Genomic DNA, 19,581 nt, shown 5'->3' with positions numbered 1-19,581 from the left:
AAAACTAGGATTGTCGGTTCATCAATGAATATTGGTTAATCGCAGCCAAGGTCACAGATCAGTCGATCGTATCGGTCCAAGGGGCAACGAATATCTCCTTCCGGTCTCAATTCGCCCTAAAATACTATTAGCTTAGCTTCCGCCCTCACTAAAGCATCCTATTGTTCACTGCGGGTCTCACCCCTTCCAACCTTCCGGTCTAGGTTAAGGCTTACCAAGGTTAAATAAGCTAAATGCATAGATTCAAGTAGCTAGTTACAGTTAATTGCAGTGATTAACAACAGAGACGTAATAACAACGAAAGATCTGTAAACCTAATTAGCAACTAACAATAATTCATTGAATCCCCTAAATCCTAGCAGGAAATTTAGCTATGCATTCTAGTAAATAAGGCAAGAGCGAAAGATAAAGGAATAATCAACATAATAAAGAGATAAGAGAGAAAAAGGATAAAAGAGAAAGAGAGAGTTACAGTGAATTAGATCCCTAAAAGAGAGAGAAACAGTGTTCAACAGTAAAAAGAAAAGTAATGTATGAAGTGATGTAAAACCTAATTACCCCTCTCCTATTTATAGGAGAAGGATTTTATTATTCGACCTAAAACATAATAAAAAGACAAAGCCCGTGTCCAAAGCCCAGCTGCTCGATCGAACAGTTTGAAACACTTCGATCGAGTAGAATCCAGCAAAAATCACTCGATCGAGAAAACAAGTAACTCGATCGAGGAACTCCTAAAAAGCACATTTCGATCGAAAAATGAAAGCTTTCGATCGAATCTTCTCATCCTCCAAAAGTGCTCGATCGACTAATAAAGCCTTCGATCGAGCAACTTAGACTCAGCCAGCTTATTATGTCGTTAGTTTCAGCCTTGACTTGGTGATTTTGCTTCCTAAATTACTTTATGCATCCCATAACAACAGGATTCCCGCTCCAAATCCACTCATCTTCCAAATGCATGCAAAACGGACGATAAAAGGCTTGATTCCGCTACTTTCAGGTTCATTCCTGCAAATAAAGCAAAACAAACCAAAGTAGAATATTCGGGGCATTTCGTAGCATAAAACTACGAGGATGGCATAGAAATACGTGCATAAAGAGGCTTAAAAAGGCTATATAAAATGCACGTATCAACGACGATGATGGATGCTTTCGGGAGGCTGTCGGAGGAGGAGAAGGCCATCATCGAGCTGGGAGCTTTCGGGGCTTTAGTGGAAGCTTGGAGGGTGATTAGGGAAAGGAAGATTCGGGCTAACCTTAGCCTGATTCGAGCTTTCCTTGATCGGTACTGGGACACAACCTCGACTTTCCATATGCCTTTTGGAGAGGTCGGGGTCACTTTGGAGGACTACGACTTGATCTCGGGTCTGCCGTGCGGAGAGGAGCCCTTGGTGTGGCCGTTGACGGCCATGAGAGTAGACTCGACCGAGGCGAGGAGGCTGATCGGCTGGAACCTGGCTGCAAGTGCCGCCAGCGTTCTCGAGTTGGTGCCGAGTTCGTACGTCAGGGACTACTTTGCAGGTAGGGTCCCCGCGACGGTGATGATAGAGGGAAGGAATGTGCCTCCTCCTCCTTGTACTGCTGAGCAGAGGGCTCGTCTGTGGTTGTGGTGGTTCTTGTCTTCGATTTACCTCGGAGACAAGGGGGAGAGGCTGTCGACGAAGCTTCTTCCTTTTCTTGCTGACCTGAGTAGCCTAGGTCGTTGGGACTGGGTTACTCCTGGCTTTGCGGCCCTCACACGTTACACGAGGACCATGGTACATCCGGAGCTGATGGAGAAGGGGACTTCTCCTGCCACTGTCGGTCCTAGACTCTTATTGGAGGTATGAACCTTTCCTTTGCATTATGAAAGATCATTATTTCTTCATTTCCTTATTGCCATGTAGAAAAAATAAATTACTGTTCTGTCTGCAGGCGTGGGTGTACTCCTACTTTCCTAGTTTTCCGCCCAAGAGGACGGAGCCTGAGCCATATCCTGTCATGAGGGACTGGGTGGTGTGCCGTAGGAAGAGTCATCGCTCTTCTTACGACGTTTGTCAGAGGGGCGTGAATGCCTTGACGTTGGACAGCGTAAGTGTCTTCGATCCTTACTTGATTACCCTTCCTTTTCTGCCTAAACCTTGGGAGAGCTACCCTGAGGCTCCAGCTTTCGTGGCTGAGGTCCTTCGTCCCAGGAGCTCGAGCCGGTTGTTTCTGAGGATGCCCATGGGACCTGTGTGGTACTTGGGCGAGCATTTGACTCGACAGTGCTCTCGTGACACTTTTACAGTTCCCATTGATCCTCCACGGACGATGTTTAGGGAGCCTTCTGAGGCTGAGAGAGAGACTGACTTGGCTGAGGCGGGTGGTGACGGCCTCCTTGTTCCTGGCGAGGAGTACTATGAGTTTGTTCGTCAGAGGTTGGCGTACTGGCCGATCGTGGTAAGCATCTTACCTTTTTTGTAATACCTCACAATTTGATGTAGTAGTTTATATTCTATCACATCTTCTAAGCTATGTTGATATGTATAAGTCCACATGTCTTGTCTAGCGAGCTTGGGCTATGTCTATTGACCGTGTCTAACGAAGTGGTACTGACTGTCCATCGACAAGGACTGAGTGTCGATAGACAAGGGTTGGCCGTCTATAGACAAAAGAAGCTGGCGTGACAAGGTGTAGGCTGTGTCGAACGATCTGGTCGATCGACATACTGGGCTAGCATGGTCTGTCGATCGACAAGCAGCATCCGTCGATCGACATAAGAGGGCTACAAAACAAACCTTCTGTTTCCTAATTTAATTATATCTTGCTTAAACTATATATACCTACCTAGACTAAACCCTAAACACTTTTACAAACATAAATACAAAACTTAAGAGGAAGAAAGAGAGAGGGAGCACGAGAATAGAGAAGGAGAAGGGAAATGATTTCAAGATTTGATTCTTGCACATCGTTCATTAAAATTGTAAGTCGATCTATATAAAACCTAGTCTAGTAATTTGTTCATACTCACTTTAAGACCGTCTTGCCTTTCGTGATGATGACCGTGGCCTAGGGTTGGGGGTTCGATTAGTTTGATTAATTCCGTATTTCTTTGAATTGTTGTTGATTGCGAGTATTACATGTCATACGTTACGAATTCATTGAGAAGCGGTTTTAGCTTCTTCTCGCGTTGCTATTGTGGGATTGATAAAGAGGTAGGGATACCCTACTCATCCTTACTATTATTATAAACTATTATTGTAATCGTATTGTATGTGTAATGAATGGAAGAGGACGAAATATTGTTCGTTTGAGTGGTGTCTATCGACATCATGTATGCCTGTCGATCGACAGTCAGTCAGTGGACGATTGACAGGGGTACAGGGGGTTGTTAGACATTCATTTATACGTGCCCAATTGCTTAGCTATACGAATCATAGTGTTTGGTATTGAAGCTTATCTGTTATGCAGCATTTATAAGTATATTGTACGCATTGAAATGTCCTACTATTATATCATGTGATTGCTTGAGGCACGGTGTTAAGGGAGTTGTGCCAGTATGAGATGAGATGAGCAGAGCACGGTGTTAAGGGAGTTGTGCTACCTATTGGTATGAGCACGGTGTCAAGAGAGTTGTGCCATACTTGCTTACAGGTGTGACAGATTATGATATGAGATGGATGATGGATACTCTTATATATTGTGATATTCCATTACTAACGCAACTAATCATTATTATATACTGATCGTTTGTTATTTACTCTTCTGTTATTTATCCCTACTCAACCAGTGGTTGACGTGTTTGTGTCTTGTGTCAAATTGTCACCTATTTCCGGGGTGGCCTGTGTCGATCCGTTTAATGATTTCCGTTTGAATGGGGAGCAGTATGATAAGCAGGTTTATGATGCTGTGCTTTGGGATGGGACGACGAGATGATCGAGTCTAGAGTTGCTGCCTTTGGTCGCCACCTTAGTCATGGTCATACTAGCTGTTTAAAAAAAAGGGTTCAGTTGTAATTAATTGTATTTCTTGATCACTCGGTTTATATGTAAAATAGTTTTGACAGTTATTCTATAAAGAGAAAAGTTTTACATTATAAAGTACTTAGTTTGTTTAATCTATATCATTGCCTCAGGAAACTGAGATGGTAACAGGATCATTTAGTTTGGGATGTCCTGTTAAAGGCTCCTACCTAAATGGGGGTGTTACATTTTTGCTTGTTTTTGAATTGATTTGATGAATGATCATCAAATAAAGAGTCATTTGAACTTTGTAGGAGATCGAGGTGGCGGACGTCGAGCCCTCAGCTTACCCCGTGGTGTTGGAGTACACTGACGCGGCGGGCATGACAACGATCTCGGAGATCCGCGACTTTGGCAGGGAGGTGACCGACGCTGGTCTGGACGAGTGGCAGCACGTCGTGAGGAGGGTAAGCCCCCAGTTTTGGTTGTCCTTTTTATTTTTTTATTGCATAGGAATGCATTCGCTCCTTTTTGAACCTTTTTGTATTTGAGTCCAGGTGGCACCGTCCAGGTACGTAGAGCTGTGGAGGATGGCCAACCGGCTGCGGCCTACGGCCATTGAGGCACTCATAGGTGGCCGGGGACGACTGATATGAACCTCTCATTCCCTTTCTTATTTTATTTTTGAATTTTGTTACAACGAAATATTTCTGCATTTTATCGAAATGATTGAAATGAGGCATTTTTCCATTTTGTGTACAGAGAGCGTGACCTGGAACACGAGCTGACGCTGTCCCGGGAAGAGACGGCTCGTTTGCTGAGGGAGCTTGAGGTCAGGGACTCCGAGATTGCTGCTCTCGAGGCGACGATAGCTGAGCTGAGGGGTCGCCAGGACTAGCTGTTATTTTTTGTTGTCCTGTATTCTTGTACATTTTGGACTTTTCGGACTTTGTTTCGGGCGAGGGCCCCCAGTTTGATGTATATACTGCCTTTTGGTTGTGTATATAAAGGCCTGAGTGCCTTTGCTGCTAGGTGTTTGTTGTTCCTGCAGGTTAGCTTAAAAAAAGGTTTGGTAGGTGACGGTTTGTGCCGTCACGCTGCCGAAATTTACATAGAACTTACAAGTAAAACACATAGCATATAGGTGGCCTAAATTGGCGCAAAATGAAAAAAAGTGAAAAAAGTGCCCAGAAATGAGCAAAATGACAAAAATGTCCAAAAATGAGAAAATGCCCAGAAATGAGCAAAATGACCGGACGGTAGGGAGGGCTACCCCTTAAAAAAAATTTAAAAGAAATGACTAAGTGTAAAATGTATTGAAAAGAGGAGTGAAATGATTCCCCTAAAAAAATCAAAATGAGTAAGTGTGCGCGTTTGGCGAAAATGTCGACTTTGTCTCGAAAAGCGAACCCGAAAAGGATTAGGAAACCTAAAACTTGGTAATTTGGACGAAATTACCAAATTGAGTTCCTATAGGAATATGAAACTTAGCCAAAAGCAAAATAGGAAAGATCTATGGCTGGCAGCACGGAAAAGGACCTGGGGAAGAGGAGCAGCATGAGCTGCGACTCTTCGAAGAGGCGCAGCAAATGCTGTGTCATTTCTCCAGGTTGCCAGTTCCCGACAGAAATTAGGAAACAATGAATAGTATAAATAGAGACTCCGGTTGAGCTTTTATTCACACAAGTCCTCCCTCTTTCTTCCGTCTATCACATAAAACTCACATATCCTCTCAAAAAATTTCCAAAATTATGGATGCCTTTGAAAATCGTCTGAAGCATTCATTTTCACCATTGTTATTTTTTTATATGTATTTGGCATATTATTACTATTTATGGAACAATGAATAAAAGATTTATTAGTTAAGAAACTGTTATGATTTTCTTTTATTATTCTTGTCGAATTTCAAATGCAAATGCAAATGTCCTTCTATTTACATTTTAAAATAGTGGGTTGTATCCTGTGAAGGATTGGCTACGTATTCATTAGAAAAAACGAATCAAACCCTGTGTGTAGTTCGAGTAAATGTAAAAGAATAATTGTTCGAAGCAAGAGATTATAATGAACTTTAGAAAAATAAGCATGTGCTTTACTTACTCCTAAGGGAAGAACAATTCAATTTATTTGATGATATGAGGATGCCAAAATGTCAAAATACAAGAGCATAGTGACATAAGCTTTCTTTCAGCGGGCCGAGGGCAATTTTTATTTCGTGTCGCATGAGCGGCACATGGGTTACGCGAGGCGCGTTTTTCGTCCTATGCTAAGGGTAGTACCGTTTCAATTGGTCTAGGTTGGTAGGACTATAAAATTCATTCCCATCTAGGTCTGTAATCCTAACCGCACCCCCTGAGAGTATGGACTTGACTAAGAAAGGTCCGGCCCAGTTAGGTTTAAAATTTCCTCGTGGATCGACATGTAGGAGAGCTCTGACTGATTTGAGCACCAAATCTCCTTCTTTGATGTTCTTGGGCTTAACCCGTTTATTAAAGGCTCGTTTGATATGTCTGCACATTATGTAAGGCGCGCAACCTTCGTTCATCCAAGAGGATGAGTTCCTCGTATCGATCCCTATTCCATTCAGCTTCTGGGATTTGACTTTCGAGCAAGATGCGTAAGGATGGGATTTCTAATTCGACTGGTTGCACAGCTTCTATACCGTAACTCAGAAAGAAAGGAGTAGCCCCAGTGGGAGTCCTAACTGATGTGAGATATCCCCATAGCAAAAAAGGTATTTTGCTAGGCCAATCTTGATAATTGTCGATCATTTTCTTGAGGATCATGACGACATTTTTGTTAGCTGCCTCTACCGCGCCATTATTTTGAGGTCTATAAGGCGAGGAATGGTGGTGTTTGATTTTGTATTTGGCTATCAATTGTGCAGCTTCGGCCTGGAAATGTGACCCGTTGTCACTGATGATCTCATATGGGCAACCATATCGACAGATGATATTGGTTTGTATGAACTTTGCCACATGTTTAGCTGTAAGAGTAGTGTAGGATGCTGCTTTGACCCATTTAGTAAAATAGTTGAAAACTACCAAAATGAAACAGTGACCTCCTGTCCCAGCTGGCGTTATCTTCCCAATAATGTCTATTCCCCAAGCAGAAAATGGCCAAGGAGACGTCATGGTGTAAAGCATTGAGGGAGGAACATGTTGTACATTCCCAAAGATCTGGCAATTATGGCAATGTCTGACGTATTTAATACAATCTGACTCCATCGTCCTCCAGCAATATCCTAGACGCATGATTTTCTTTGCCATCATGGGTCCACTCATGTGAGGACCGCATACTCCATCGTGGACTTCTTCCATTACTTTCTGTGCCCGTGAACGATCAAGGCAACGCAAGATGACACCAAGAGGTGTTCTTTTGTACAATTCTCCCTGCATGAGGAGGTATTGAGAGGCTAGTAGGCGTATGGCGCGTTGTCCCCTCTTATCCATATCTGGTGGGTATGTACCATTAAGTTTGAAGTTTAGAATGGCTTGGAACCAAGGTTCCTCTGGGCTTTCTTTTTCATCTTTAAGGAGGTGTATGTAGGCCGGTTCTGACCGCCGTTCGATGCATAAAGGCAGTTCAACCATGTTGTCTGGCATATTAATCAAAGATGCAAGTTTCGCAAGAGCGTTTGCGAATTGATTCTCTTCACTAGGTAGGTGTAGATAAGCGACCTGATAGAAGAATTGGGTGACTTGATCTATCCTAGCCTGGTAGGGTACTAGACTTTCACTTCGGATTTTCCAAGATCCTGTAACTTGGTTAATGATCAAGGACGAGTCTCCGTGAACTCGAAGATTCTTAATGCCTAAGCTTACTGTTGCTTGTAGACCAATGAGGCAACTTCATACTCTGCTCTGTTATTTGTCACCTCGAAGTCGAGTTTGACATAAAGTGGTGTATGCTCGCCTTCAGGAGAAATGAGAAACACTCCTATTCCAAATCCTCTTAAATTCGATACCTCATCAAAATAAAGATCCCAAGACTCTACACTGGTCTGTAAAATGTCCTCGTCTGGAAATGACCATGTGTCTATTGCTTGGGTATCGTTGATAGGATTATCTGCGTAGAATTCGGCAATGGGCGCCCTTTTATGAGTTTCAAAGGTACGTACTTGAGATTAAACTCTGATAGCATTAAGGTCCATCTTGCCAAGCGTCCGTTTAGGACGGGTTTCTCGAAGAGGTATTTGACGGGATCCATTTTAGAATACACCTTGATAGAGTAGCTAAACATGTAATGGCGTAGCTTCTTTGTTGCCCACACAAGAGCAAGGCATGTCTTTTCGAGAGGTGTGTACTTACACTCGTATTCTAAGAACTTCTTACTAAGGTAGTAGATAGCTCTTTCTTCTTTTCCAACAGTCTGTCCGAGCATAGCCCCCATGGCTGTTTCGGTGACTGTGAGATATAAACCAAGAGGTTGATCTCGTTGGGGAGGCATTAGCACTGGTGGCTTAGCCAATGTCTCCTTAATCCTGTCAAACGCCTTTTGACAGTCGTCGTCTCATATTGTATTGTATGTTTTCTTTAGCTTTTTGAAAATAGGTTCGCAGATCATAGTGAGCTTCGATATGAATCAGCTTATATACTGCACTTTGCCTAGAAATCCTCTAACCTCCTTTTCTGTTTGGGGCTGTGGCATTTCTATTAAAGCTTTGATCTTGGATGGATCAATTTCTATTCCCCTCTGGCTGACGACGTATCCCAGAAGCTTGCCTGACGTTACTCCGAATGCACATTTCTGAGGATTGAGCCTTATGTTGTACTTGCACAATCCTAGGAAGAATTTGCGAAGGTTATCGATATGTCCCTTCCTATCTTTGGATTTGACAATCATATCATCCACGTAAACTTCTACTTCTTTATGCATCATGTCATGTAGCAATGTGGTCGCAGTGCGTTGGTATGTAGCTCCAGCATTGATTAGCCCGAACGACATAACAGTGTAACAATATGTGCCCCACTGAGTAACGAAGGCCGTCTTATGCATATCTTCTATGGCCATTTTGATCTGATTATACCCTGCATACCCGTCCAGGAAGGATAACAACGCGTGATCTGCTGTATTATCTACCAATATGTCGATGTGTGGTAGAGGGAAGTCGTCCTTGGGACTCGCTTTGTTCATGTCTCTGAAATCAACACAAACTCGGATTCGCCCATCCTTTTGGGTACGGGGACTATGTTAGCCACCCAGTCTGAATACTCGAAAACTTTGATGAACCCGGCTTTGAATTGTTTATCGACTTCTTCTTTGATCTTAATAGCCCACTCTGTCCTCATCCGACGAAGCTTTTGTTTTACAGGTTTGAAGCCTGGTTTGATTGGAATGCGATGTTCTGCAATATCCCTGTCAATCCCTGGCATGTCCTTGTAAGACCAAGCGGAAACGTCCTTGAACTCGTGCCTGATGTCAATAAAATTGGCCCTTTCAGTTGGGTTTAGGGTCGTCCTTATCCTAAGTTCTTGGGGTTTTAGTTCGGTTCCTACGTTGATGGGTTCGCTGTTCTCTATAACTGGTGCCCCTTCCCCCTCTTGTAGTATTTCCTTAATTATATAGGGAGGTAATTCGACTGAGTCTGGGTTAAGATCATCCTCATTATCATCGTAAATAGAATTGCATTCAGAAAAACACAAGGAGTAAGCATAATCAGATTTATTCATATTAAATTTTGAAAAGAGCTGAAACAAAGAAGCCATTTGTTCAGTAGTTAGTGGCGGTAAAGGGACAACTGCTGGGACATTTCCCAAGCTGCTGTTACTATGTGATGCTATTCTAGGAGAAACAACGAAATGGGGAGTGACGGCAGAAGAAGACTCTCTAGCGACTTCTCTAGACTCAGACTCTGATTCCGACTCTGACTCGAATTCGTTGTCTTCGGGTTAGAATTACATGTGAAAGATCAAGTAAATCATACATAAATAATAAATACGATAAATGAAAAACAATAGTTAGAATTAAAATTGATTACAATGGTTTAATTGATTTACGTCAAAAGTACACTTAAAACGGAATTTTGAAGATGAATAAAAGAGGAAAAATAAAAGGTTATAAATTATAGTAAGAAAATAGGTCATATTAGGGCGATATTACGATTATTAGTTAATTTAACACGTAATTAGAAGCTACGTCAAAGCGAAAAAGAAGTTCAGGGACAGAAATCGCCTCAGAACAGGCGCAGCATCTCTTGCGTCTGTTCTTGAGTTGAGCTCTGTCTGTGAAGTCAGAACCGCGTTCTGTTAATGTTCGTTGGTGTATTTTAGATCAATTATTGATATTTAGACTCAAGTGGAAGTGATTTAGCAGGTTGTATGCATGTGGAACCGTCATAAAAGCGATAAAAACGGATTAAAAATGAATTAAAACGAGTTAGATTTATTTACGATGTCGGAATTACAAAAGGAACGAACTTTGAACTCGAAAATCAAATAGAACTGGATAAACTGAAATCAAATAAAGAAAACTATGTATAAAAGTCGAATCCCAGAAACTTGATATGGACAAATCGAGCTTCTAAAATCCGGGTTTGATTTAGTGACGAAAACCCGCTAATATCGAATTATAAGGGATTTAAGTCGAAATAAAACGTTATAATTAAAAAGGATTATTAAAACATGATTTATATACTGATAGGACGAAGAAAACAGAGGAAAAGTAAGGAAAAGAACGAAACAATGGAAACCCGAGGAAGAAGCAGAAGAGCAGGAGCAGCAAGCAGCCTCTGGAAGAGGCGCAGCATATGCTGCGACCCTTTGAAGAGGCGCAACTGCTGCTGCGTTTCTTCTCAACGTCTTATCTCAATTGTTGCGTAAAAACAGTTTTAAAGAATGGTTTTTTAAGTCGGTTTTAAATATACTTTTGACGTAAACCTTACATTAATTGGTACAAAAATAAAATACAACAAATAAAGATGGGATTTAAACCCTTAGACTTACATGTTTGATGAAACGAAATTGACTTAGTTAACGTTAGTGATTGCTCGACTCGAATGTATGTAGAAAGTGCCCTCGTTGGAGGATTTTAGATTTAATTGATTGATGTGTAGGGGTCAAATTGGTCGGTCATGCAACGTGACTGGTAATCGGAATGATCCGAGATTACGTGGTCGATTGATCAAGCACGTAGGCGTCAAAAGCTTAGAGCAAGGTCTAGAATGCAAAGAGAGAAGAGAAGGGCGGACACTCGCGTGAAAAATATGGAGACCGAAGGTCTCTATTTATACCAAAAAATGTGAAGGAGTTTTGGACTGACACAAACTTTGGAAAGAAATCACGGAAATATTCCGTAAACAGCCAAAAAGGGCCGGAGAAGAGGCGCAACAGCTGGTGCGGTTCTTCCAATAGGCGCAACACCTGCTACGTCATTTCCCCAGAGGTTTCCTCCTCCGGAAGAAAGATTTCCGCGTTTCTATTATGGAATTGCGGTAGATCTATAATTCCTTATTCCGTAAGATATGATATACGGAAGATATTTTACCAAAAGATATAAATTTGATTAGGCATAAACATATAGAATATCTTAGAACATTCCGACTCGGCATTTTAAACGGTTTTTAGAAAATGAAGCGGTTTTTGACCCGGACTCCAAATGAACTCTAATTAATGTCAAAACGACCGTATCGGTGCATAGATGACGACCAAGGGGTAGAATCGAGTGTTTGAGCTATCACCTGACGATAAATTTACGGACTGTCATAAATCGTTCCGCGTACCAAACATGCGGCCCAATCATCACTGGGTGGTTGGTGGAAGGTGTAGAAATGAGGTATCTACATGGTTGGTTATGCAAATAAAATGAAAACAATAATAAAGAAAGCGTCTAGGGAAATCGGGTCACACATGCAAATTACTAATTAGTCATGTTAATTTAGAAATGCATTGATAATGATAAATTGTTTAGGCTTAGAGACACCACCTATCGATATTAGTGTCAACCATAGACCGGGTCCTAGAGAAACTCTCGTTTATGACTAGGTCGTCCTACTACATGATGCGTGTGTTTTATATAAGGTTTTTACCTCATTTTTACACGCATTTCTGTACTATTTTACGTAGCTTCTAGCTACAATTACCCCCGAATAGTCTACTTTGGTTTGTCTTGTGCAAATTGCAGGTACGAACCGAAAAGAAGATAAATCGAGCCTAAACTCGTCCCATTCGCATGCATTTATGGAGAACAAGGAATCGGAGCTTGGAATCTATCACTTTTAAGACACGTGTGCTGATTTCGGAAGGTGTCATAGTGCCTAACGTGCCAAAATAGCTCGATCGACCACTTTTCTAGTCGATCGAATGCTTTATATCATGAAGATTACACGATCGAGCATAAATATTACTCGATCGAGAAGGCATTATAAGGAGTTAGTCGATCGAGTGGTTTATTTCCACTCGATCGAAGGGTTTTCTGCATAGTTACTCGATCGAGCGGTTTTATTCCACTCGATCGAATGGTTTGTCCCTGTAATTATGATTTTCCACCTATTTTCGTATGGGCTTTTGTAATTAGGTTTGGATTAGGTTTAGGAAGAGAATTTCGTGTGATATATCACACAGTAGACTGTGTAACTCTTCCACACTTGATCTTACTCACTACATCCTTTTCTTTACTCTATTCTACTCTAGAACTTGGATTCGGATTTGTAATCGGTACTATACTTCCTTTTAATTCTTTATCATAATATTTATTTATCTTATTGTTATTATTTTCTCTCTTCTCTTATTTTTGCAATTGCCCTACTCAGATTTCTCTTGTTTATTAATACCATGTTTAATTCGTATTATCTATGCATTGTTGTTGTTGATTTAATGATGGTATGTAGCTAATTACCCTTTGCTAAGGCTAGGGAATCCATGATCATGAAGGGATAGTAATTGAATTATTAGGTTAATGTTTTTGTAATCTTGATGTTAATCGCTTCTATTAATTGTTTCTGTCTAATTGAGTCGACACAATTAGGCATTTTATCGTAGTAAACCTTGACCTGGACCGGAAGGTTGGAAAGGGCGAGACTCGTAGAGAACATTAGGGCACCGTAGTGAGGGCGGAATCTAAGCTATTTGTGCTTTAGGGCGAATTGAGACCGGAAGGAGATATTCACCGCCCCTTAGACCATACTTGCATTGACCTGAGACCTAGATTGCTTCACTGAATGATCATGGTGAACCGACTGTCTTAGCTGCTTTCTCCATATTTGCTTAATCTTTATTCTCTTGCTTTTCCTCTCTTTCTTAGTCTCTTTAGTTTAAAACAATCAAATTCAACCCCCCAAATTGGTTACCGTGACGAACTTAGTTAAAGCTGACATTTTCCCATCTCCCTGTGGAGATCGACCCGACTTCCCTAGCTATATTAGTTAGAGCCAGTTGGTTATTTTTGATAGGTATACGACTGCCCTGTCAAATTTTGGCGCCGTTGCCGGGGAGGTGGTGCAATTTAGTTGCTTTATTTAAGTTTGTCTCTCGTCTCAAGGAATTTATTCCTTGAGACTGATCTCATTTTTTGCAAAGTTTTTTATTAGTTTGCAGGATATCCGTTCTAGAAAGAGAACATTGTCATACCTACTCCAGTCTGTCAATTCTATCTGCCAGGATGCCGAATATAGCCAGCCATTCAGAGCCTAACGTGGATTCCCTTCCAAAAGGTTTCTTACTACCCACTACTGAATCGGGAACTTTTGGAATCCACCCATCTTACATACAGTTGGTCGAGAGAAATCTCTTCAGGGGGGGGTACCTGAAGAAGATCCGTGCAGGCACATAGAGCTATTTACGGAGTATTGCTCCACCATTCGTCTTGCTGCTGGAGTGACACAAGACAGAGTGAAGGGAGTTCTCTTTCCCTTCTCTTTAGCTGATGATGCCCGGGAATGGTTGAGGGATTTAGACAGGGAAGCAGCCGGTGTAACTGACTGGAGTTCCCTTGCCTTGGCCTTTTACAGGCGATATTTCCCACCACATCGCACTAATGCGTTGAGAGCTCAGATTAATGCATTTGAGCAATTGTCCACTGAAGACTTGAATGGGGCTTGGACTAGGTTCAAGAAGCTCGTCCGTTCTGTGCCTCATCACGGTTTCAAGCACTGGCTCCTATGTACCCAATTCTACAACGGGTTATATCCGGACCAGAGAGCTATCCTTGATAATGTAGCAAAGGAGAGATTCACGAAAAACGTAGAAGATGATCAAGGGTGGCGTCTTATTGAGGAGATGGCCATCCATGTTGCCAAATATGGAAATCCTCGAGGAAGTGGGCAAGTTAACGAGTTGGTAGCAGTTGAGGTGGCGAGTCCTAGCAGAAGACTAGGTAGTACGGAGATCACGGAGATTATGGGTGAGCACGCACAAGTTTGTGCTATTACTGAGCATGTGGAGATATGCGGTAGATGCGGCATGGAGGGGCATGACCCCACTGGTGAGAATAGAGCGCGTCCTTGCTTATCAGAAATACAAGCAAGGAGTTCTTTTTTCTCAATTATATGAAGAGATGGCGAATGTTTCTACTCTCTCTAGGCAAATACCGCAACCAGTCCCCTCTTCTACAAATGGGGAGATCGCCGAACTGAAATCCTTGGTTTTGAACTTAACACAACAGTTTGGGGAGAAATGCAACAAGGACGATACCACTATCGTGGAGTTAAGAGACCAAGTCGCGCAGTTAACACTCGCGAAAAACCAAGCTAATCATCCACCGTCGTGCGACCCAATTAATGCAATAAATCTCCGAAGTGGCCTTGCTTATGAGGGGCCAAAAATACAAGAAGACGGGGTTGTGACAGCTGATAATACCCCGGAAGATGATTTGGACGAGTTTCTGGACGATATCCTTGCTGCTTGTTGTCCAGACACTCGATCGAGTGAAATTTATACTCGATCGAGTGAAATAATCCATCCAGGTACTCGATCGAGTGATAACCTTACTCGATCGAGAGGTGCCCAATTTATAGATAGTCGATCGAGTGTAAATTCCTCTCGATCGAGTGATATGGCCGAAGAAGTCACTCGATCGAGTGAAAAAGATGGTCGATCGAGTAAGCCTGCAATAGAAGAGCTCGATCGAGTGGTTCAAACAGCTCGATCGAGTAATTTCCAAGATAAAACCACTCGATCGAGTGAAGAAGGTGTTCGATCGAGCGCCAGAACCAGCGGAGATCCTATTTTGACATCTAATTCCGCTACCGTGTCATCTTCCCCTGCTGTGAAGACGTCACGCACTGATAAAGGTAAAGAGAAATTCGCGGGTCCACTCATTGCTACCAAAATACCCTTTCCAGGACGTCTGAAGGACGCAAAGGTTGAGCGACAGTACGGTAAGTTTGTGGACTTTGTGAAGAACCTCCAGGTAACTGTCCCTTTTACCGAAATTATCACCCAGGTACCTACTTACGCTAAATTCATGAAAGATATTGTGACGCGTAAGAGAGAGCTAAGTGAATTTGAGACCGTTTCATTTTTGGAAGAGTCTAGTAATTTACTTTTAAATAAGGCTCCACCTAAAATGAAGGACCCGGGTAGGTTCTCTAGTATCTATATTATAGGCAATGAGGTGATTGATAAGGCTCTTTGTGATGTAGGAGCCAGTGTCAGTGTCATGCCCCTATCTATCTGCAAGAAATTGAATATGGGTCACCTTAAATTAACTAACATTACCCTACAGATGGCTGATAGATCTGTAAGGCGACCCTTGGGTGTCTTAGAGGACGTGCCTGTGAAAATAGGCAAGCTCTTTATACCAGTAGATTTGATTGTTCTAGACATAGCTGAGGACACCCGGACCCGAATTATATTAGGAAGACCGTTCCTCTGTACAGCTGGGGCCATTATTGATGTCAAACAAGGGCGTTTGACTCTTGCAGTAGAGGATGACGCGATCACTTTTAGTCTGCCTAGTACTTTGGCTCGGCCAATGATAGAGGACACGTGTCATTCTGTTAATATTATTGACGAGTCTGTTTATGACTTCTGGTCGGGTTCTTTTATAAAGGACCCACTAGAGGCCCTTATGCTTTTGGATGAGTGTGAAGATAACCCAGATGACGATGACGCTGTGTTGGATTTGCTTAAAGATGATTTAGATGAGCGTGAACTCACCGACGCTGAGGGAGAGCAAGTGGAACAAATGATCAGTACCCTATGCTCCATTGAGATAAAGGTACCTGAGCGTAAGCCTCTTCCCTCTCATCTAAAATATGTTTTCTTATATGATACTAAGCAATATCCAATCATTGTTAGTGCAAAGCTTGATAATGATCAGCTGGCTTCTTTGTTAGCTGTGTTTAAGAAACACAGGAAAGCTTTGGGTTATTCCTTGGACGATATCAATGGGATTAGTCCCGATATTTGTATGCACAGGATAGAGTTGGAGGAAGATCACAAACCTTGCAGACAGGGTCAGCGCCGGCTGAATCAGAAGATGCAAGATGTTGTGATGGCTGAGGTAATGAAGCTGCTCGACGCAGGTATTATCTATTCTGTTGGTCATTCTAAGTGGGTGAGTCCAGTGCAGGTGGTCCCTAAGAAAGGAGGGACTACCGTGGTTAGGAATGACAAAAATGAGTTAAAACCCACTCGAGTAGTGACTGGTTGGCGGATGTGTATAGATTACAGACAGCTGAATGCCGCCACCAAGAAAGATCACTTTCCCCTTCCTTTTATTGATCAGATGGTAGAAAGGTTAGCTTCTCATAAGTTTTTCTGCTATTTAGACGGGTATTCAGGGTTCTTTCAGATCCCTATTCACCCAGATGATCAAGCTAAGACTACTTTTACTTGTCCTCAAGGCGTGTTTGCTTATCGCAGGATGTCTTTTGGTTTATGTAATGCCCCTGCCACCTTCCAAAGGTGCATGATGGGGATATTTTCAGAGTATATTGAGTCTATTATGGAAGTTTTCATGGACGATTTTAGTGTTTATGGAAGTGATTTTTCTAACTGTCTGTCTAACCTTGATAAAGTGTTGCAGCGCTGCATTGAGTTTAATTTCGTGCTCAACTAGGAGAAGTGCCATTTCATGGTCAACGAGGGAGTTGTCTTAGGGCACTGAGTTTCTGATAGGGGAATAGAAGTTGATAAAGCAATAGTGGAAGTGATTCAGCAATTACCTCCTCCTGTTAATGTCAAAGGAGTGAGATGTTTCCTTGGTCACGCCGGTTTTTATCGCCGGTTTATCAAGGATTTCTAAAAAATTGCTAAACCACTTACAAAGCTGCTGCTTAAGAATGCCCCTTTTGTATTTACTGACGAGTGTCTTTCTGCTTTTAATAGGTTAAAGCAAGCTTTGGTATCCGCGCCAATCATACAACCTCCCGACTGGGATTTGCCGTTCGAGATAATGTGCGATGCCAGTGACTATGCACTAAGAGCGGTGCTAGGCCAAAGGAAAGACAACGCTTTAAATGCAATCTACTATGCGAGCCGAACTCTGGATGAGGCTCAAGTGATGTACACCACCACTGAAAAAGAGCTGCTACCTGTAGTTTATGCCTTAGAGAAATTTCGTTCTTATTTGATTGGGTCAGAAGTTACTGTTTTTACTGAACATGCAGCTCTGAGACACCTCCTTGCTAAGAAGGAGGCTAAACCACGGCTATTGAGATGGATACTCCTTCTTCAGGAGTTTGATTTGCAGATAAAAGATAAGAAAGGAGCTGAGAACGTTGTAACTGATCATCTGTCGTGACTGTCACGGCAAGAGGGAGAAGACTCTTTACCTATTGATGAGTCTTTTCCTGATGATTCTTTATTTGCCGTATTGTCTTCTATTGTTAACCAAGAACCTTGGTATGCAGATATAGCTAATTACGTTGTCAGTGGCAAGCTGCCGCCTGACCTTTCTCATCAGCAGAGGAAGCGTTTTCTGTATAACGCTAAGCAGTATTTCTGGGATGATCCTTATTTGTTTAAGGAATGTGCAGACGGTCTCTACAGACGCTGTATTCCGCAGTGGGAGACCAAAGTAGTCCTGGAAGGCTGTCACTCCTCTCCCTATGGTGGTCACCACGGTCCATCGCGCACCGTGGCTAAGGTACTTCAGTCTGGTTTTTACTGGCCTTCTTTGTTGGTGCTGATGCTAAGGCTTTTGTTTCAGCTTGTGATGCCTGCCAACGATCAGAGAATATTTCAAAGAGACATGAGATGCCACAAAATGGTATTTTTAGAGGTTGAGGTTTTCGATGTCTGGGGCATTGATTTCCAAGGACCGTTCCCATCTAGTAAAGGTAACAGGTATATTTTAGTAGCTGTTGATTATGTGTCTAAGTGGGTAGAGGCAATTGCCTCACCTCATTATGATGCCAAGACCATGATTAAAATGTTCAAAAAGGTCATATTTCTCCGATTTGGTGTCCCTAGGGTCGTCATTAGCGATGGGGGAATGCACTTTAAAGAAAAGAAACTAACTTCCATTCTGTCTAAGGTTGGTGTTCAACACCGGCGTGGTTTGGGGTATCATCCCCAAACTAGTGGTCAGGTTGAGGTCTCTAATCGTGAGATTAAAGAGATCTTGTCTAAGGTAGTTTCTAAATCACGGAAGGACTGGAGTCTTAAATTAGAAGACACGTTATGGGCTTACAGAACTGCCTTTAAGACACCGATTGGTGCATCACCTTATCGGTTAGTTTATGGGAAATCATGTCATTTACCTGTTGAGTTGGAATGTAAAGCTCGGTGGGCAATTAGTGAACTTAACTCTGATCCTAAGTTGTGTGGTCAGAATCATCTTTTGCAGCTAGATGAATTGGAAGAGTTTAGGCTTAATGCCTATGATAGCTCGCGCATTTAAAAAGGAATAGACGAAGAGATGGCATGACAAAAGAATTTTACCTCGGGAATTTCATGTCAGGCAGAAGGTGTTGCTGTTTAATGCCCGACTGCGATTGTTTCCTGGTAAGCTGAAGTCCAGGTGAAGTGGTTCTTATACGGTGATAGCTGTCACTAAATTTGGATTCGTTGAGCTAGAAGGTCCCGAGGGAAATCGGTTCAAGGTGAATGGGCAATATGTGAAGCATTATCACGAAGCAAATGATGCAGACAATCTTGTTGAAGTCTTGTACTTCGACGAGCTTGACGCACCAGTTAATTGATGCCAGAAAGGTCGTGCGGGACCTCTTAAACCTGCGCTTTTCGGGAGGCAACCCGGACTGTTTTATTGTATTTTTGTTGAACTTTTTCTTTGCCTTTAGCTTTTTGTTGAACTTTAAACGCTGAACTATGTGTCTTTTGTATTTCCCTTGCTCCTTCCTCGTGTTTTGCAGACCGTTCCTCTGTACAGCTGGGGCCATTATTGATGTCAAACAAGGGCGTTTGACTCTTGCAGTAGGGGATGACACGATCACTTTTGGTCTGCCTAGTACTTTGGCTCGGCCAATGATAGAGGACACGTGTTATTCTGTTGATATTATTGACGAGTCTATTTATGACTTCTGGTTGGGTTCTTTTATAAAGGACCCACTAGAGGCCCTTATGCTTTTGGATGAGTGTGAAGATAACCCAGATGACGATGACGCTGTGTTGGATTTGCTTAAAGATGATTTAGATGAGCGTGAACTCACCGACGCTGAGGGAGAGCAAGTGGAACAAATGATCAGTACCCTATGCTCCATTGAGATAAAGGTACCTGAGCGTAAGCCTCTTCCCTCTCATCTAAAATATGTTTTGTTAGA

The sequence above is a fragment of the Silene latifolia genome, chromosome 10, assembly GCF_048544455.1.
Source record: "Silene latifolia isolate original U9 population chromosome 10, ASM4854445v1, whole genome shotgun sequence".
Classification (NCBI taxonomy): Eukaryota; Viridiplantae; Streptophyta; class Magnoliopsida; order Caryophyllales; family Caryophyllaceae; genus Silene; species Silene latifolia.
This window is presented reverse-complemented; position numbering follows the sequence as displayed.